Below are 22697 nucleotides of genomic sequence, written 5' to 3'. Positions count from 1 at the left end.
CCTTATGTGAAAAAGTAAAATTAATAATGTTGCAATTTTTTTTCTAATATAAAGTCATTGTAAACCCTAATATTTACTGGAAAATGTACTAAATTATAGTAGTCATCTAAAACGCATGTGCATAGTTATTAATAAAGAATTTATCATTTCGTGTTTCAAAACTATGATTGAAATAAAGCAATAACCGATTACATATTTTCATAAACATTTTTAGGAAGTAAAAAAAAGTTTGTCCTCAAGCAATAAAGAAGTACGATTGTTTTTGTTAGTATTTTTACATAAGAAGTTGCAAGGAAACAACAAGTTATTAACAAATCACTTGAAGTCATGTGTTCAAGTTATGATTTGGATAACTTTTTATTCTACTAAAGTCTTTACACATTTTAAATGTTTGCTAAGAATTTTATAAAACAAATACATGTTTCTTAAAGTTCGCTGTTCTTAATATTTTTGTTGAAATGACTATATCAAGTAATAAAAGGAAATAGAAAAAATACAAAAGGTGTCATCTATTTTACTATAATACTGCTAAAATACTTTAGTATTCAGTTTTACAAGTTTGTAACACACACTACGATAAAAATTCTTACACTTTGAGTCTGTAAACTCTTGTTCTGTTTTCAGAAAAAAACGAAAAGTGAAACTAAAAATGATCTTAATTTGTGTCTTTGACTGTTGGTTTTCCCGGTGATCTAATAGTGATCTTAATCTGTGTCCTTGTCTATTTTTTTATACAGGTAAGCTAATAGTGATCTAAATACGGTGCTTTAATTCTGATATTAAACATTGATTATGTCTGTTTGATAGTGGATGTATAGTGATCTTCTTTTGGATATGCAGATGCTCTAGCCGTGACCTGGAGGGTCGTTTGATGATGCATTATAAAGATAACTTATTCTGAATACTTGTAAGAACAAATGCATGACATAATATCTATTTTAACAATAAGTTGACTGATAAAGCATTGAATGTAATAGCTCATGATAATGAAAATATTTATTTGTTCTTCTGCTTAATATCCAAGAAAATATCTATTCAACATATTTTACAGACAAACACACAAACTTCTTCCTCGGGATTCGGTCCATATTTTGGATCAGGGAAGGTCAGGTTCAGTGTTGACCTCTTCCTCCTTCTCAAGAATTATTATTTTTTCTGCACTGTTACTGAATCCTAGGTAATAACAATTTTATTTCGTATAGTAGTGGTTGTATATTGTATGCTGCTGTTGTTGGGTTGGGGGCACTCTTCCAAATTGCAACATTATCTGCGAACTGTGAGCAAAAAGTGTAGTTTGGGTCTTTGAAAGGCATGTCGCTGACATACATGATAGACAGGGTAGGGCTAAGTACTCCTTCTTGAGGAACACTCGCCTCCGGAGTGCAGCACTCGGAATAGGTGCCCTCAACATTTAGTGGGATGCTCCTATCCTCCAGGAAGTTAGAAACCCAGCGAATAATTTCTTTGGGGAGTCCCAATTTGGACATTTGGTATTTGTGTTCATTGTTCCATAATTTACCGAGTTCCTTTTCAACATCTAGGAAACATGCAACTATACATTGTTTTTATTAAAACTGTATATTATTTCTTCCGTTAATCTTAGGAGATGATCTGTTGTTTGTCTTGTTTTTCGGAAGAAAGTTTGTAATTCCGGGAGTATTGATTTAGTTTCAATGTAATTTATGGGTCTATTATATATAAGTTTTTCAAGTAATTTTCCTAGATTGCTTTTTAGACTTATGGGCCTGTAATTTTCAAGGTTATTCGCTGATTTTCACTCTTTCTGTAACATAAAAATATCGGCCTGTTTTCAAGCGGTTGGTATAAGATAAGTTGTATAAAGATGTGAGATGTTCTAATAATCTCAGAAGGTCTTTCTTGAGTAATAAGTTTTGAATTTTGTCTTGTACTTCTACTACTGTGATGGATCTGATAAGTTGTTTTGTTGTGTAGTCGTGTTCCGCTTTTGTTGTTGTGCTATTGAGTTGAGTGTCCGTAGTGAAGTGTAGTGTATATATCTATATATTATGATTGGTTGTGATATAATTATTTACTATATTCATGAAGTGGCTTTTCATGTTTCAGTCGTCTGGTGTTTTGAATGTTTTTGGAGCTGTTCTTTAAAACTGTGTGCTTTCTGTTTGTTTGTGTATCTAGTTTATAATTATCTTTAAGTGTAGGTGGTGATAGTTGTTTTGTTTGGTTTTTTAGCTTTTTTATATGAGACCAGAAATCTTTGGGATTTGTTTTTGAGTTTGTACAGAAGGTGCCTCGTTTTTGTGATTTTAGGAGCTAATGTAGCTTCTTAGTGTATTTATTTGCGTTTTTTGTTTGCAGGTCACAAGTTGTCATATACTCTATTTTGCCAGTTGGTTAGGGTATTGTTTATTGATACTTTTGGATGCATTTGTCTGCTGTTTTTATGAAGCACTTTGAGATTATTGAAAAGCAACAGTCTATATTCAGGCTGCTAGTGGCTGTTGTGATGGGTTCATGTTGGAGAAGCTCTATTAATATCTCCTCATATTTCTTCTAATTTGCTTTTTGTAGTTAAATTGTTCTATGTGTGTTGTTTGATTTTGGTGTGGTGAGAGATCCAATACACTTCATATTGGTAAATGGTCGCTTTCTGAATCTTCTCCTACGTTGAATGTTAAAAATGTGTATATTAAGTGTTGGTGAATACATACACAGGTCTAGTATATCACTGGAGTGATATGTGTCACTGGTATGTATTGTTGTTGCATCGTTTTGTAGGTAGGTAACTGAATCTTGCAGAAATGATAGTAAATATATTCCATTATCATTTGTGGTTCTGCAACCAAAAACTGTGTTTTTGCTATTGAAGTCGTCTATAATAACATATTTGTTGTTGTGGAAGATGATGTATTTAGTAGTGTAGTGTCCAGTTTGTTTTGTGGTTAGCAGTATATATCTGCTATTGCGACTGTTTGGTTATTGTTTAGAAATACGTCATTGTAATATTTTCGTTTCTTGACGGTAAATTTATTATGTTTATTGATAACTGTTTTTATTTTTTTGTAAGGCATAGTATGCCCCGTTCTGGGGATTCCTTGTTTGATCTTTTTACTTGGTATCATGTCATTTTGGTAATTGTAAAGCATTGTTTCTGTGATAAGTATAATATTTACCGATGTGTTCAATCTCATGTGTAATACGTAAGAGTATTCATTGTGGTATGATGCTAGTTAGAATTTTGTGTATTACATGTATTATCAGATATTGGAGGTGTTTTGTGATGAGATTAATAATCAATGTTATAATGTCCGTGTTGTTATTTGGTTTACTATATTATTGAAGGAAGTCGGTGATTATGTTTGTAATTGATGTTGCTGTTTCTCGGTTACCTTCATTGTTAGTGTTTGTACTTAGTCTACTGAGCTTGTTTGTTGGTTGCTGGTTTTCTCCTCTGGTTTGTGGTTGTGTTTCTTCGTTTTATGTTTCTTGCTGTGTTACCTTCGAGTATGTTCTTCTTTGTGTTGTATTTGCGTTGGCTTTCGGTGTTTGGTAGTAGTGGTGTCTTTTGTTGGATAGTGTGATTTGTTTTTAGTTTTGCTTTTTCATGTTCGTAGTGCTTATATTGTGTTCTATGTTATATATCCTTTGTTTCATGTCTTTCCATTTCTGGCATACTTTATAATTGGCAGTATCTTCCTCGTTACAATTGCAGCATTTAGCTTTTTCATGAGTTCGGAATCATTCAGAAGATCCATGGTTTTCGCCGCATCCAACACATCGTGTGGTAGATTTGAAGGTAGCTGCCACATGCCCAAATATTTGACAGTTAAAACACTGCGTTACTGCAACTGCTGACGTTTTAGCTTCTTTAACTGTGTATTTTTGAAATCACATTATTAATCCATTTTGGATGTGTTTATGTATATTTTTCGTTCTTTCTGTAGTTACTTTGATTAAATTTGTGGATGTGTTGGTTTTTCAGAAGTTATTTTTTTTCTATTTTTGTGTGTGTTTTATTTTCAAGTATGTTATTTCTTCTTTGACCTGTTCGAGATCTACTGACGGGCGAATACCTCTTATTACAAAGGCCTTTTGTTGTGGGCCGCTTCCTGGTAGATGAATACGTATTCTTCCGGGTTGAAAGGCGTCCTGAGGCCATTCTTTTAGTCGTATGTTGAGGTCATGAGGCTCTTGACCTCTTACAAGGACTCCACCTTTGACTAGTCTTTTTTATATGTAAGATTTTTGCCTGTGGTTTACATCTTTTTACCTCTGCCGCAAGTTGGGGTTCTCTGTACTGTGTTGGGATGCCTTCAATAATGATGGTGTAATTAGGTTTGCTAGTAGATTCCGTTGTTTTTATTTCACTCTGTATTTTTTGTGTTTTTTCTTGTATTTGTTTACTGTTCTTCTTTACTACCTCTGTGAATTCTTGTTCTGTGTTTATGCTCTTCTTTTGTGTGTCATTGATGTTAGTGTGTGGTTAAGACGTGTTATGTGGTTTCTTGACTTTTTCGTTGCTTTCCTCATCTGAAGCATTGCTGTCACTGCTCTCTGAGTCTTTATGTGTGTATAACGCACTAGTCTACAACATTCACCGCCAACTTTTGGGCTATTGAAAGACTCGTGGAAGGGTTGAAACTAATGCTTAAATTTATTCCAAAATTTATTGCATTCATGTTTCTTTGAGAGAACTCCCTAATCATTTACTTTAAACATATGTAACACTTAGAGTACACTCCAAATTTAGTGCCTGAGATAGGATTGTAAACTATAACTGTTGTTGATATTAATCGACGACTAAACGGTAATGAAAAGTGATATACACTTGTATTGATAATGTTGAATAATATATTCTGTGTGAATATATTTATACTTCTGACATAGATTTAAACCCGAACTCGAAAACATATTTTGAATTTTTTTTTTCAAACCACATGATGATTCTGAAGACAAGTGTTTGTTTATTATTCAGGTATTGTTTTCATCAATTGCGGTTTGTACAGGATCATAGTTCATGCTATAAATGTAAACCACGAAGACCTGGTATTAAACAAGTTTAATATACCCAGTATTAACTGAAATCTGTTATGCGAAATAGCTTTTGTGTTTACTTGCAAAGTTTGAGTAAACTGGTTAGACTTAATTATTATTAATATACGGAAAAAATTAATTATCATAGCAGTAAAGAATTAGCATTATATTAATCATGTAATTGAAATTTTATAATATTTTCTTTCTTATGTCATTTTTCAGATTTAATATGGACATTTTCTTGCTTCTTAGAATAATGTAGTCTTTGTGGTTCTACTTTCGTGTATTTATTAGATATGTCATATATGAGACATTTCGGCAGAGATTTAAACTAGTTTCAGGCGTGAACGGTTCTGAGAAAAAAAAAGTTAATATCCGGTAGCGCTTGCCCGGATATTTCGTGACTGGTTTTATGTAAGAACGACGTTTTATTTACAGAAACACTTCTTAAAGAAACTAGGTACGGTGTTATTTGGAAAATGTGGCAAAAAAAGTAATTGCTAAGAAATTGAGAATTCTACTTAACAACTATCTACACAAGTAATGAATGTGTGGCATTTAATCAGTCAAATAAGTTTTCTGGGTTAGATCAGAACCTTCCGAGAGTAGAAGTGAATAAAATACTACAAGTGACTGATGAACTGTACCTCACAGTTCTTAAACAAGACCTTCAACCTATCTAGGCCAATGAGTAACTTACTAGACTAGGCAGTGTTTACTTGCCAGATTAGCCTCTACTCATTCAGCCATAGTCATAAAACGATAACTTGGAGGTCAGACTTCTAGGGACAACCTTATTCAAGTTCTTCGCCATGAGTAAGATGCAGTCCCACAGCCCATATTTCAAATCTTGTAAATACGTGTGTAACCAAGTTTGTGACTTAAATATTGCAAAATGCAGATCCCCAAATACTAATGGCAGTCTTGTTCTCTTAATTTCATGTAGTTTATTGAATACAACAGCAGTCTTTGTGGAATGAATATATATTTACTTATTGGTAGGCTGTGTATATGTGCTATATATATTAACAAATAAGAACGAATCCTCCCCCTCTTTTTGTACTTTTTATTTCATTCACCAATTTTCTGCCACGTTTTCAGGAAATAGACTCAGTCCTTTCAGCCTATAGCCAAATAAAAACCAATCAGAAATATTCGAACAAACTAAAAATAATTTGAAAGAACAAAAATTAAGTTTCTTTGTGTTACAATATATGTATTTATCAGGTGCTTGAATCTATATACCTGTTTAATTACTGTAATATTCATTAGAGGTAATTATATTGTTTCATCTGGAAGATGAAACAATTTGTAAAATACGACAACGTATGTGTTTCGTTTATTTTGAAACCTTTAAATATAATAAATGCTTGTTTATTAAAAGAAGTTGCTTTATATCTTCCTTCTGTATTACCATTCCTTCTATACTCAGAAGTTCTCTGTCAAATACACACTCTGCTTACTACGAAAACAATAATTAATTAGTACATCATCGATCAACTTGAAGCCTGAAAAGGAGTTTGAACATAATTGCAGGGAAATAATCGATGACAATATACGAGTTTAATACATGTGGAAGCTGCTTTCTTTCTTTCGACACTAGCTTATAACACTGATTCATTAGATTAGATTAGCAGTGTTTCATCGTACCTATTCTTTTATTTTTTTCATCTAGTTTAATATTTTTAAATTGCTAGTAATTTATTACAGTAGTAGTTAACAAGTATTGGATAAATTATTCTATTTTTATTGAAATCCCTGGAAAATGAGGTGCACATTTAATAGTAAAAATGGCAGGGATCTTGCCAAATGAACAAATTTAGAAATACGAACACCATTTTGGTGAACTGCCATAACTATCATTCGTAATTTTTTAAATATAAAATTAGGATATAATGCCTGATAATAGTAAAAAAGAAAGATCAATTAAATTCTTATATTTTTGGTCTAAAATACTTAATTAATCAAAGTTCGAGAAGTAAGATTACTTTATAATAATATCACTGTTATTTTCAGTGTTTTGATTTATAACCTGTATCGATATAGTGTAAACATGGAAACGCAATACTGAGCAGCCGCTGGGTGCAATTTGTTTAACTTATGAAAGGTACGAACCTGAAAGAAACTAACCCCTAAACATTCAGCAAATACTCTTTTGCAAAATATGCGTGTGTTCACTCAACCTACACACGAGCAACCGTATATAGTTTAATTGGGTAACAACCTTTATTATCGATCTAGCTGGGCTAATGAGAGTTACTACTACTCAAAACTACAATTCTCAGCTGGGCACTGTATGTATTTTTGTTACCTTATATGAACCAGTATGTTTCAACATTACAGTTTAGACTAGCGAAACAGAATAAAAACCCCTGCGCTAAGTTTGGTTTTAAAGCTGAATAGTTTCAATTTTTCTATCGAAACGAAAGAATGCAAAACCATGTGTACTACACTATTATATAAGGTGATTAGAAAATTATTGACCATGAACGAGTCTATCAACTAATACTTATTCCTGAAGTTCAAATTCTATTATATTTCTATTATATAAGGTGATTAGAAAATTATTGACCATGAACGAGTCTATCAACTAATACTTATTCCTGAAGTTCAAATTCTATTTCGTTAACAGAACAATATTTTCTAAACGTAAGACACAGTATGATGGTGTGAATGGATAATTTCATACCTCATAATACATTATTAGATGCTGTGCGTACTTCACTTATACAAATATTATTTATATTATAGCTACCATTGGCTAACACTAAACTAATTCATTGTTGTACATTCTTATGCATTCAATCTAAGTCCCCCCGGTGGCACAGCGGCATGTCTGCGGACTCATAACGCTAAAAAACCGGGTTTCAATACTCGTGGTGAACAGAGCACAGATAGCCCATTGTGTAGCTTTGTGCTTAACTACAAACACTCAATATAGAAATATTTTCAACTGTCGCTGTACAATGAAATGTTCTTTTGTTATAAAAAATAGTTGTATTTTAACGTGATCAATCACGTATTAACAGACATATACAATTAACTCAATAAACAACTTACCAGAATATGTGATGCACACAACATAGCTGTAAACGTACTAAGTTTATAATAGGAGAAACAAAGGTGGGTAATATTTGTGAGAAACTTCAGTCAAACCGAGTTTGTTTTTGATATGTATAAGATACAAATTCGAAGCTTTAGTTATCAATAGCATATATATATATTAAATGGAGAAGATATGTTCGGTGAAGCAAACATATTAGAATTAAATAATTCTGATCCAATGTAGAAATTTAAACTATAATTCTACGTTCTAAAGAGCAAGGGTGATTCAAACCTAGATATTTAAGAATATATGTGTATAGAAATTGACAACAAATATTGTAAGTCGAATATAATCACAATTTCAGTGGATGTGTATGTGTGTGTATATATATATATATAAATCGTGAAACAGTTTTTTTTTTGCGTTTAAAGATAGAACTTCCTGTGGGGTTAACAGTAAGTTTGCAGTTTTAAAAGCTAAAATCCGGGGTTCGATTCTCCGCAATAGACATAGTTCAGATAACTCATTGTATAGCTCTGGCGCTTGTGAAGAATGTAAGTTGGTGTCGAGCTTTTATTTTTCTTTGCTTTCTTTAAGCAGATGATAAAGATCAGTCTCAGAATCCAAAAGAAACAAAACGTTTAAGAAAAACAAAACATCAGTGGAAAAATTCGGAAAAAAAGAAATAGCCAACAACGAATCTAATTATTTATGTTTTCTCCCAATTTATGCGTTGTCCAAGTAAAAAAAGATAGTTTCAGGTTTTAGCTATAAATATTTAGCTCGAAAATCATTGTTGAAATTCAACTATAGTCATAATACTTATGAGCTTTCATATGTTAAACCGGTAATCCTACGTAATATCAAGAACGTGTTTTTGGTGTATTATGTATTTCATAATATTTCAATAAGTAACAGAAAAACTCATTTGACCGTCCATCATGTTGAGTTATCAAAGCTTGGCACTAATTTCAATATATTTCTATTGGTTATAGGTAAATGTGTGTTGAAAAGACTTTCAGTGTGTAACAGTGATTGAGGGGTGTGTAGATTCTTGTTCGAAATAGCAGCTGCTCTACAGTTCTACAAATTTATCTTCTTTTCCTCTTTATTCAGTTTCTTTCCTGACAGTTAGTCTTTTAATAATCATGTATTTTACCTTTAATTTGTAGGTTATGATAATCTTGTGTATGGTCTTAATTTGCATGTAATATTTAGTTCTCCTTTGTATGCATTGGTCTTTTTGTTGCTGTTTTTCTTTTACATGCTTTTTTATTATTCAGTGCCTTTTTTTCTTTATAATTTATATGTATCATTTGCTTTGAAATATTTTACAATCAATATTTCTCTAATATAGTCTTATTTTTTAAGTGAAGTTTAGACTGATTGTCGTCTACTAGTTTATTATATATATATATGTAAGAAACGTTTTTGTTTTGTATATATTTGACTATTGCCATGTTTCATCCTTCTTAAGCCTACCACTTAAATAGAAATGCGTTTTCTTCGTAACTTAAAATACGATGGCATAGTATTCTTCCATCCAATTGGCTTATTCACATGACCACATGCATTAACGTCATAAACTCGTTATGGCTAGATTTTTTCCCTACCTCTTACGCAGAGTTCTACCGTTTGTTTTATTGGACTCTTCCTCTATCGGGTTACTCTAACGTCTCTTTAAACTAGACTTCAGAATAAATATGGTAACGCTCACTATCGTGTATCAGTGCAGTAACTGTAAAGTAAAATCTCAAATCTATTAATTACTACTGTTACCAAAATTATGCATATATACACACACACACAATAATACAGCGTAATATAGTACAATTAACTAAACACAAATTACAATTTATCTAGAAGTTTCTTATGTTTTATGTGTTGCTGTGATCATTGAAATAGGAACAAAATTGAAGATGGTTGAAACGACATACAGAGCAGTAGAATGGGCAACATTTTTAATCCACAAAGAAAGACATAATCTACTTAAAGTTACAAAATATTTACCTTTTTCACCATGTTAGCTTTCTCTTCGAGTACCACTAATTGCCATGTCCCCCAATGGTTCAGCTGTAAGTCTGGGGGTTTTTATAGATAAAAATCGGGTTACGATGCCCGCAGTGGGCAGAGCGCATACAGCCCGTCGTGTAGCTTTGTGCATAACAACAAAACAAACAAACTAATCTACGTTGCTTTCATTTCACAATAAAACATTTTACCCATTTACCATTTATCCCTAAGGAAGGAATGTCAATATTTCGAAAGCACATGGGCATAAGGTTTTCTATTTCACACTAATAGCCATGACATTGATTAATTTTATCACCCGACACTTACAAAAGGTTTATACTCACTCTATCAGACGTACGGGGGTTTAATCACATTTCATATGAATTATTTGTACGTGGTAATACGTGATGGACTTTCTGGAGATAATGTTTATAATTTTGTATTCCGTTCACGTCAAATTCCCGACCATTCTTACTATGTTACAATGGGTAGATTTATTGCTGGGGGGTATATAACACCCCATTTCTAGAGAAAGGTTAATGATTTAAATTATGGTAAAGCCAATGAGTTCAGTCTAAGGTTGACTTTTATATCATCAAAAGCTTATTACAATGGAAACTGCAGTATTGGACATTACTGCATGATCATTGTTATCTGAATGAACATGATCCATGATAGATAAAGCAGGTTCAAGACGTGGAACATCACTTTTGTAATGTATAATTAAACTTCAAATTTTCAAAATCATTTTAAGGATCTACATGACAAACATTTTTGCCTATTTCACAACATTTTGTTGGATATCTTCAAACTTTGCACCATTGGGTATATAACATGAAATTGTTCGAACAGAAGTAAAATTAAACTAAAGAAAGCACGTGATTTTCAAAAGTGATCCATCAAACAATTATAAGAAACAACAATATTTAAACAATTATACTTGTCATACGATATTAGTATTACGCCTATCATATGATTAACACTACATTCTTGTCACTGTCTCTTGGTGATTTTGAAGTAGAAGAGTATATAATACTATTTCCAACACATATAATTAATCATACTTATCATAGTCAGTATTATTAGGCTTATTGTATTTTTAATACTATTATCGTTGATATAATACTATTTCCAACACATATAATTAATCATACTTATCATAGTCATTATTATTAGGCTTATTATATTTTTAATACTATTATCGTTGATATAATACTATTTCCAACACATATAATTAATTATACTTATCATAGTCATTATTATTAGGCTTATTGTATTTTTAATACTATTATCGTTGATATAATACTATTTCCAACACATATAATTAATCATACTTATCATAGTCATTATTATTAGGCTTATTATATTTTTAATACTATTATCGTTGATAAAACATTATACATGTATATCTTAGTTTTGGAATACCTTAAGGTATTGAATAAAGAATATATTGTTAAAGTAAAATAAGTCTAATACTAATGTTTTACAACAAGTATAATTAAATATAATAATGCTTTGTCAGCTCAGGAAAGGCGCTCACACCATGACAATTTTTAAACAAAATGTTTGGTTTAATGTAACAGTATACTTTAATACATTAGTACATTTACTTATAGAAATAATAGTTTTGATTTGATAATGGAATTAAAGATACTCATCACCTAAACCTATATAAAATCTAAAACTCCTGTATAGGTGAAGCCTCAGTATGAAGTTACTTTTAAGAAGACGAGAATAGAATAATTAAAATATGTACCCTCAAACGCCTTCATATGTTTTTAGATGAGGGTTTTTGATTAATAGTGCTTCGTTTATTTTATTTGTTTATATTGTTCTTCCTGTTTACATGTTTGGAGAAATCGAAGGAATGAAATGAGGTTTAAAGTGTTCTTACAAACGAGTGAAAAACTGTCTGTTTGTTCCTTAAAAAAATGAGCGAAAACAATCTGTGTATTCAATTTCGTTTTCACAGAGAATGTGACCCATCTTTTTATTGGATAGAAATATACTATATCTTGGGCTACCTTTACAAGTTATTTCTTCTTTATCAGTTTATGGTTCGTTATTAAAGATGCAATTACTTGATTAATAACCTTATAAAGGAAAACTATTGTGTATAGAAAACTGTAATCTTAGGTTTTCAGTGTTAAAACATCCGAGGCGGAACTTACGTTTTATTTGTTATTGATCACCAATGTTAATATTTTAAGGCCGACTATGAAATGGTACTGTGTACCCTCACTGCAACACAGAACAAAAGTTTTAAGATTATAAACTGATCTTTTACTATTACTTGCTAGGAACGATAGTATACTGAAGGCTCGCCAGAAAATTTAATATATGAAGCAGAAATCTGACTTCGATTGAATTTGACACAAAAAACAAGATTGGACACAAGTTGCACGCAGTAAAACAATAAAAACGTATGTAACTGTGGTACCTATACAGTAGAGAAATGTGTACTCTTTGTTAAGTTATGTAAAAGACCTGAAAAGTGTTGTTAACGTTGAGTTTTGTCAAATCATTTCTATCAAAAGAAGTTGTTGAAGTAAGTTGTTGAAGTTAAAGTTCTTTATATATTATATATTTATATATTATATAATATGTTATTATATATTATTAAAATCAATGCCATCTTACTCAATGCACAGGTGTTACTTACGCGACTGGTAGTCATTTTCACGTCAAAGTAAGTGGTGTTATATTCATGGTGCATCACCCGACTTTTCAGGAGAAAAGACCACTGTCGATTTCTATACAGTGTGTTTGACGATACAATGAACTTTCTTACGAAAAAAACAAAAAACACGACACCCGTGTTGACTAATGTAGGTCAGTGAATAAATAGGACAAGAGAGACTTAGTGGCTTCTTTGGCCGTCTTTCTATATTAAGACCTAAATATTTAATATGAATATAAATTTCGAGAAAGTTATATATACTATAAGGAAATAGTAAATGCATGTCACCTACATAGCATACTTCTACATATCAATGTAACTTCATGAAACAAATCAGTTAATTAGAAAAACGGTTATTAATACGTTACATCAATATTAAAATAGGGAAAGAGCTAGTACTAGTCACACCTCAAAAGCCCAAGTTTTTTACATATGATAAAGTCAGTCGTCAAATGGAGTTTATTCTTCTGTTGCAAACAATCATTTTAGAATCTCCTTATCTCCCATGAATCTCCATTATCTTAAAACTTCCACAAAAAAGCTAAGTAATTACCCAGCTATGTACTGTTCAGTTTCATTCAGGTAATTTAATTAAATAAGGTAATTTATTAACATCAGCAAAGAGTGTAGTCTAACAAGCTGAAAAGGATGAAATGGTTGTTTTCTCTGTAATAGCTTCTAACTGATATTGCCAAGCAAAATCTAACTCTAGGTCTTTACCTGCACGTTCTCACATGCACCACTTTACAACATGATATGAGGAAACAAAGTCTGCTTTAGTATGCTATGTTACATGATACTGAAGGATACTTTCCAGTAAAACGCCTTTAATGACTAAATACAGAACTGTACTCTGTATTGCAGTAATAATTAGCTACTGTAAAACCGTTAATTCACTAACTTTACTTCATCTCCAGCTATTCACCTCTTACAGTTAGTTAGTTATTTTAGTGTTAACTGTTCTATGTTTTATTTATCACGGAAACATTTATTATGTGTATAAAACTGTGTATTTTATCTGCAATGGATATGACATATATTGTAATCAAATGGAACTTAACTTAGCATAGTATTCATAAAACAAGCCAAACACTTGCAGAACTAACTAAATCATATTTAAACTGTCCTTTCTACCATAATACTATCTATGATTGTGTAAAAATACAACTCTACCGTCACGATTCATTTGAAAAAAATCTGGTAACCTCACTGTTATCTATAAGTGAAAATCTACTTCAAGTACAAATACATTCATAAAAAGCATCTCCCTCTCATATTTAATTTCTGATTCTGAACTTATCCATGGTCCATTAGTGAGGACAGGCTCAAGAAACTCACCATTACTGAATGACGATGCATGGTGACATTTGTGGCCAGAAAATTATTGGTTTGTTCTGAACTCCTCAAGATGTAAAAACTTTGCCAAGTTACACAGTTTGCAGAGTCACTACAGTGACAGCTGCAGGTATTCTCCACTTATGAAGCATGTTAAAACCCATTACTTCAATTCTCGTTCCACCTGTAAGAGTAAAATATCAAATTTTTATACACTTGTTACTTCATGAATTCATTCAGCTGACTATGTTTTCATTGCCAAATTTTAATTTTTTCTTATGGTATTTCAGTTACAAGTCAACATCAAGTGTAATGAGTTCATGTATATAACACCATGACCATCCTTCAAACTTTCATGTGCAGACATTGCCAACACAGTCTTATGACCAGTATTGTCACCTCGTGCCTGAATGTATTGAGTTGATGTGTTGAGACATGCTGAAAAATTGTCAGAGACTACTCTGAAGCAGCTAATCTTCTGCAATTTTTGTGCTTTGGATGTTCTACAAGCAGGGAAACAGTGCAGTGAGCCTGATTTCATCTACCACCCATCCTATGAGTAAGTGACAAAGGAAATAATCTAACAATAAGGGGGGGGGAGTTAGAGGCTATTTTGTCCTGAGAACATACAAAAACTCCTCACTAATATTTGCACCACCCCCACCTCCTAACACAGAAACATTTGTACGATGGCTCATCACTGGTAAAATTTCTCTCAAAGATTGTCGGCTTCCTTTCTATGATCTTACTCTTTGGTCACAGGCACCAACTTTTTGAAGTTTAGTCACTATGGTATTTTGATTAAGAATAATTAATCTACAGATCACTACAAGGTATTTACAAATAGTTAAATAATCAATAATCAAATATTTAATTATTAGGAATGTATCAAAAGGCTTAAACAATGAATTAGAGAGACTAAATCAGTTGCATTTATTATAGTTAACTTATTAAAATATTATATTAAATATAAAATTAAGTTAAAATAAAAGGCTAGGAAACAAAAGCTTTTAACAGTTTAAAACTGAACTTATGATTGAATTGTATAATTTGTTTTGAAAACAGACACACTGTTTGGCTGGCTTTACTTAGGAGAGTGCCACATAAGGGTGTATTTGTGGCCCTTTGTGGGAAAGCTATGAAACGTGTACCACAGAAGAATGAACACAGGGTGTACACCAGTGAACCTACGAAATTCTAGAGAAACCATTCCATCCTTGAAAGCGTGGAGAAGAGTGAAAGTCTAAGAAAAAGAATAAACACACAGTTCTAGAAATGGGACAGCGTATTCAGCTGTAACACAGTTTTAAGTTTTCTATTACAGCTACCTAAAATCTTAAAATAGACATCTAACTAAGATGTTAGAAGGCTGTAAAGTTCTGTATAACATATCATTGAATTATGTTTATCACTGTTCTTGATCTTTATGTGGTGATCAAATCATTGTGTAATATATATATATATATATATATATATATTTATAAGACACAATATAATCTTAAACTAGTACTTCGGGTCTATATGACCCGAAACTAAAGGTATTTTTTATTTTCAGTATCTATTCTATACAGCAATAAGATTCACGATATGCCTGAAATTATTTGTATCTTTTAAAATAACAACAGCGAAACAGACATCAATAAAGTTAATAAAGATTTTTAGATGTATACATCAGACACATGGTAGCCTCTGCAAGTGATTTCATTGCATCTTATAAGTTGCATTTTGCTCTCATATGTAATATAAAATGGTTATTTTATGTGTTACCATAAAATTAGGCCTTTATTTATTTTACTATTAACATCCCTTTGTTCAAACTTCACTATGCATTGACCACTCATTATTCAAATTTTCACTGTGCAATGTTTGCTTACTATTTAAAATTTCATTTTGGTTCTCTAATATTTTATTCGAACTGATTATTCAAATTTTCATCTTGCATTATCCACTAATTATTAAAACTTTCACTGTGTATTATTCATTCAGTATTTAAACTTACTGTGCAGTTGTAAATTACAGAATTAAAAAAGTAAAAAGAAGGTCATACAAAATATAATCTTTAAATACTTGAACTACTTTTAAAATGACAAAAATATTATATGTAGTTAGATAAACCCAACCTTAGTTGGATATATAAAAAGCTGCAAATCAAACATATTGAATCTGTATTCCATATACAACGCGTTCGGCCACCCTAGGACAAGGATTTAACATTCGTCCAAATTTAAGGGCCTCTGAATACGATCACACCTCAACAACCCCGACTTTTAAGACTTCTCATTCTGATGCTTGCAGAGGGTGAAAGGCTTATGCAAAAAAACAAAAAAAAACACATTTAGCTATAATTTAGACAAAGAACATCACAACCCTGACTTTTAAGAGTGTGATAAAAGGGGATCTAAACCATTTTCTGAAGAATTCTAGGCAGGTGATTGTTGGAATAGATGGACTTGGGAAGAAGCAATGCAATGTTTTGACTTTTAGCTTGGATAATCTAGCACTCAATACTATTGAACACATGAATGAAAGAAAGCTATGTGACTGCAATACAGTTGTAGCCAAACAACGTTTCAGGACTCTGAAGTAGCCTATTGTATGGGCATTGTCCGTTTGCATCATACCATTTCTGGACAGTTGAACAATTTGACCCCTATAACTTCTAGCACGTGACGAGGCATGACTCTACACCAAGTACAGAGAAATTGTCTGAACAAATCTTTGATCTGTTTAGAAAAAGATTACACCAAATGCACACCCTTTTATATAATTGTATGTGATTTTTGACGAACAACTGCTCAAAACGATCTATACAGACCAGAATATCAATTTGTATATGTTTATCCAGTCACTCGCTACTGTTACTACTCGGGCATTTACTCAGTACCTACTTCATGCATGTAGACAATGACATCAAAATAGAACAGTATGCAAACATTTTGGCACATGATTATTATGCCTACTTTTATTATAATTATGTTTATTTACATTTATTTAGCTTTACAGAGGGTTGAATACGTTACATTTGGGTTTATTTTTATCATTGTCTGATGGTTATCATAATTTACTTCTATTTTTCACATTGAAATTCATTTCATAATGAAAAATATATTATGAATTCTTTTAAACTAGATACAATTTAACCTACTTGTAGATAATTTTAACTATTTTTACATATCACCGTTTACAAAGAGCAAATAATAAAACAAATTTGAAAAAATAACTAAAGTGTAATGTCGATTACTTAATAATCGATAATATATATCATTGTTATATAATTTTCAATTATTTTTAAGGCTTTAATATAGTAAAATAACTTAACAGAATTTAATCAGAATAGCAAATGACTTTTCCTCTTTTCTTGCTAATGGAGTGTGCACAATAACATTAACCAAGGACAATTGTATAGCTACTGCTTATTAATGATGTTGTAGGTTGTTTTTTTTTCATTTATACCACTGTATTGTTTTTTGACCAAGAGGAGATTTTTACGTCATGTGATGAGTGCGTGGCTTAAGCCTAGAGTTTTTTTAGGAAGTGTAGGAAACGCGTTAAGCAATATATAACGCAAGTTCGATTAGAGGTAGTTATTGTTTTTGTAAATCTGTTACAGTGGATATTTGGTTATTATGTATTGTACTGTAGAACTTGTAGTCGAATAAATAAAAAGGCTTTAAAAAGGCTTTCGTTATTATTAAATGGACTAAAGTTTGCATTCTTAGAAACTGTTAAAATACTGTTCTATATGAAACGTATTCGTTAAGTACAATGCAGTGTTAACGTAAAAAAAGCACACTTTTGTCATCAATATCTAGTGTAAATGGTGCTTCATGGGCTAAACAAACAGGTAGATGACCCCAAGGTTCAGGTTTAGCTCTCCCTAATAGAATATTGCTGACAAAAAAGAAGCCAATTAAATAGTATCACCGCTGCCTAAGTGAATATCAGGATTAACAGTTGCTATTATAATGTCCTGCAATCCAATTTTCTCATCAGTCCAAAATATATTTATATTAAATGCCATATTAAATGTGTTTACATATATATGGTCTGCAAAACATTTTTCCTGGTAAAATATGTGTATACTGTACAAAGGGAATGTTTTTTAAAATAATTTTGAATATGCAAATTAATAAGTTACATGAAATCATAATCGATATAAAGCTTCGGTCTAATGAAATGTATCAGAACTATATTTTGACATTTGATGGTGTTTCATAGGTAGTGTGATGCTACTGAAGTTGGAAGCAAGTAAAACATCTTGTAACGGGTCAGAATCCACAAACAAAAAAGGTCAGTGGCGAAAGCTGTCTTCGTGCCCCAGGCAACAGTACACAACATGATCAAGAAGGATCTCTATGTGAAAAAGCAATACAAACCACGTGTACACAAGCTGCTTTCATGAAATATCTGTTCAACCGTTGCATAAGTCAATCAACTGGAAAATTAAAAGGGGAATTCATACTATTCCTTAGAAATATAGTAGTCAAGTCACCAAGCATAGCGATTATGGATTCCTTTACCAACAGACTGTTGAAATAAGCACTGGGAAACCGTCGTCCTCGTACAGTAGCTAATTTATGTACAGGTTCTAAGGAGGAGTGGGGTGCTTTGAACATGACAGTCTTACTATTGAGCCTTACAAACTACGCCACATGCAAGAGTTAGATAAAACTTGACCGGACGTGGTGACATAGACTGTAAAGTGGTGAGGCTTCAAATCGTTTAAATATAGTGTACTCAACCTTTGACACAATGACTTGTAAAGAGAAATTTGCTCTCAGAATACGCTCACAATCTAATTTTGTTAAATATTACTAGATTTTTATTTGAAAATAAACTGTATTTCACGAACAACAAGTTGTTGTCCATTGTGACAGGTACGAGTCTTTCCAATATTCCAGTATCTGTAGGTTCTCAATCATTTTGTTATACATATATATTAATTCCCCTATACTTCACTTTCTTTCTTTCATTAAGAAAAAATAAAACTGGCATCCTCGAAAACAGAAAATTGTTTTCTTCCCTCAATATGTATATTTGTTTATTTATTATCAGCTCATAAATTTGAAATTGTCCAAAAAGCATGAAATAAGAACATGAACTTCTACGTAAAATCTTTTTGCTTAATCAGCTTTTAAAAACTTATGTTTTCGATCAAGTCAAAAGGTGCTAATTACTCTGAATTTTGAAAGTTAAACAAAAAATGTAAGATAAAGTTAATAATGACAAATTACTTACATGTTCTATATCATAATATATATAATAGCATTTTAAACTATATTTTGTTAGTAATTCAATGCGCTTATGGGTTCTGTTTGTTTCATTTCGCGCAACACTACTCGAGGGCAATATGTGCTAGTCTTCCCTAATTTAAAAGTGATAGACTAGAGGGAAGACAACTAGTTAACACCACCAATTTTCAACTTTTGGGCATTTCTAATTAATTAACCTTCACATTATATCGCCTCCACAGCTGAAGTGGTAAGCATGTTTGAACCCGCCACCAGCAGATTGCGAGTTGAGCGCCCTAGCCATTAGGTTATGCCAGGTCACGATTATAGGTACAAAGTTAAAAAAGAATGGTAAATTCTAGCCTACTGTTGTCCAACCTAAAACCTATAAGATTCGTAGGTAAAGAAAGTGTAGAAAGGAAATTCCTCACAGAGAATAAACCAAACCCAAATAATGAAATATAAGACACTAAACACTATTTTCTGAACAAAACAGTAATAATACTCCCTTTATTGTTTCAATACAACAAGGTGTTCAAGCGATAGTTTTAAACACACTTGCATTATTTCTGTGCTTTAAAACTTAAACTGATCATATCATTAATTATGAATTGTCTAGGTGCTGGAACTGAAGAGAAAACATACTTCCCCTCTACACCTATCGTATGATACTGAACTTTAGTGAGTTACGACTTCATCTCGGTTCGATATCCCACAAACCTCAGATAGATACCTTTGCCTTGGACGAAACACTCATTTTATATTCAATGGGAAATAACCTCTCTGCTGATGATGATCAGTGGAGACCACTGTACCTCTCTAATTTTGGGCACAGTCTGCGCCTCAGTAAAAGTAACTCAATAATGAATCCTGCAATAAGGCCTCATCGAGGCAGGTATTAACACAAGTCATAACTAAATACGTTATTTAAACAAAGACGCTAACTAAATGCAAGAATACCTGCATTAAATGTTTTATAAATTTATATAAATATATATGTCAAAATCTTTTAAGAAAATCGCTACACTTTCGATAATCTCTCTTATCCTAGAGCCGCTTAATAAGTAGTACACTAGTATAATATCCAACGAGAATTTTATTATATCAATCCATATATTTTTTTTTTTAAATACACCATGAATTCCTAAAAATATTTACGGCTTCTGAGTGGGAAACACAAAACAATGCTTAGTGGTGTCAGTATCTAACGTGTTTTATATTTCTAAGACAATGGCTATCTGTGCTCATGGGTATTGAAATTCGGATTCTAGCGTTGTAAGTCCGCAGACATACCACTGTGCCACTGCGGGGCAAATATGTAAGTTGAGATTGAAACTTTTTATAAATTTATGAATTGCACTTTACTATTTAGAAAAGAGGTTTAGGTAACAGATAATATTACCATAATTGTCATCTTTTTATTATATCGTGGTCTGACATAACGTGGTAATTAGGACATACGACTACCAACCTGCGGGTCGCGGATCTAAACTTGGCACAGAGTACGATCGCCTGCTCGTTCTTTCAATAGTGGAGACGGTATTGTGTTCGGTCAATCCCACTATTCATTGATAAAGAATATCCCAAGAGTTAGCGATGGATGCTGCCAGCCGGTTGCTTTTCCTGTGGTCAGTGGTTCAAAATTAGGGACGATTGCAGATACTCTTATTAGTTTTGCATAAAACAAACCATTATACTGTATATTAAATCTACTTCAAGTTACTCTAGCGTACTTTAGATCCTAATGGTAGAACCTTGCTAAGCGAAGTAAAAGCGTATAATATGCAGTTTGTTTCTGTTTAACTATATTGTTCCATAAATAGTATGTTGTCTAATTCTAAACCTCTGTAAAGAGACATCTAGTAGCTTCCAACAGTAAACGAAAGTGCCGTTATTAACTGGATATGCGCACTTTTCGTGAACTGTTCATTAGCCAAGTATTGCTTTGTTTATAGGTGGTCTTGTTTCGAACTTAATTCAATTAATTCACGCCTGGGAAATTAGAGAGTGTGTTCCAGTTTAATACTGGCTGCAATTACAAGCCTATATATTAAGTTTGCTCTCTGATTTCTATGATATTGTTTTCCTATAAGCAAGAGTAAATAATTGTCAGAAACTATATATATACATATAAACACATATATTCAGTTTATGAAAATCTTGAATTTTCACTTCATTATTATCTTGTTCAGAAGCACAACACATCTAAGCAAATGTCATTGTTTTATCTCACACACAAGTCCTTTCATAACATTCATCATTTAGAAATTTTAAAGGTTGCACATCTTAATGTGAAGTTAGGACTGTTTGCTTATCTAGACAAATTGCGTGTGTAATTCACTCGAACTTGTACATCAAGATTATTAGTTTCTTATATATTATATGTTTCATAACAGATGCAAATTAACGTATCTGCCATACATGTTCTTCTTTGTAAAATTAATCAATAAATACAATTTTAAATCAAATAATTTCTGTTATTTAAACTAATTTTTGTTCAATTTCTTCACTAATTGGAATTTGCAGTTCTCTGTTAGAAGTCAACTTTCACTTTTGATTTTATTATCCTCCATGATTTAGCCTTATCGGACTAGAGGTTTTGTGATATCGAACCATGCACTCTATTAGATGAGTTTTGCTTTCCTTGACTGTTAGGGAATTTTCTAGAATTTTAGTAATACGGAGGTTGTCTGCGAAATTTGGATTTTATCTATTTGGTTGGTTTTGTAAGTCAAAGCAGCCTTTCATTATCTTAAAAGTATGAATAAGTTCTCAAGTTAGATAAATAATTAATGCTGTTCTTTCTCAAATAATAAGAAATAAAAATAAAATAACAACCTTGCCTGTATTATCTCCTACATTTCTTTCTCGGTGAAAGTTTGTAAGAATGAGGAAAGACTGATGTTGTTGGTAAGACATAATTACCACCTTATAAAGAGTAAAATTATTCATAAAAAAGTAAAATGTTACAAAATGCTTATTTAATTTATTTTTTTTTTTTTTTCGTTTTTTAAATCCAATTTCGATAAAATTCGGGATTGAAATAACTGCGTTTCAGTGAATATTAAAAAGTGAAACAAAAACAACTTGAGTTGTCATTAGATAGCTCTAACATATGTTTAAGTAACGAAGGTAAGATCTGGATAAGTTTCTGATTTCTTTCATTTTTAAGTGTTTTTTTTTTTGGGCACATCTGTAGTAGCTACAGATGTGCGCTGGCTAAAAGTATATGTTTACTAAAGTAGTAATTTTTGTTTAAAGAAAGAAAAGATCGTTTAAAACTAAAATTATATATATATACAACAATGCAAGATATTATTATTCAAAATATATACATATATTTAGGAACAACATATATATATGTATATGTGTAGGCAGA

This window comes from Limulus polyphemus, unplaced genomic scaffold, assembly GCF_000517525.1.
Source record: "Limulus polyphemus unplaced genomic scaffold, Limulus_polyphemus-2.1.2 Scaffold5, whole genome shotgun sequence".
Classification (NCBI taxonomy): domain Eukaryota; kingdom Metazoa; phylum Arthropoda; class Merostomata; order Xiphosura; family Limulidae; genus Limulus; species Limulus polyphemus.
The sequence above is the reverse complement of the archived record's forward strand: the minus strand, read 5'-3'. Positions refer to the sequence as shown.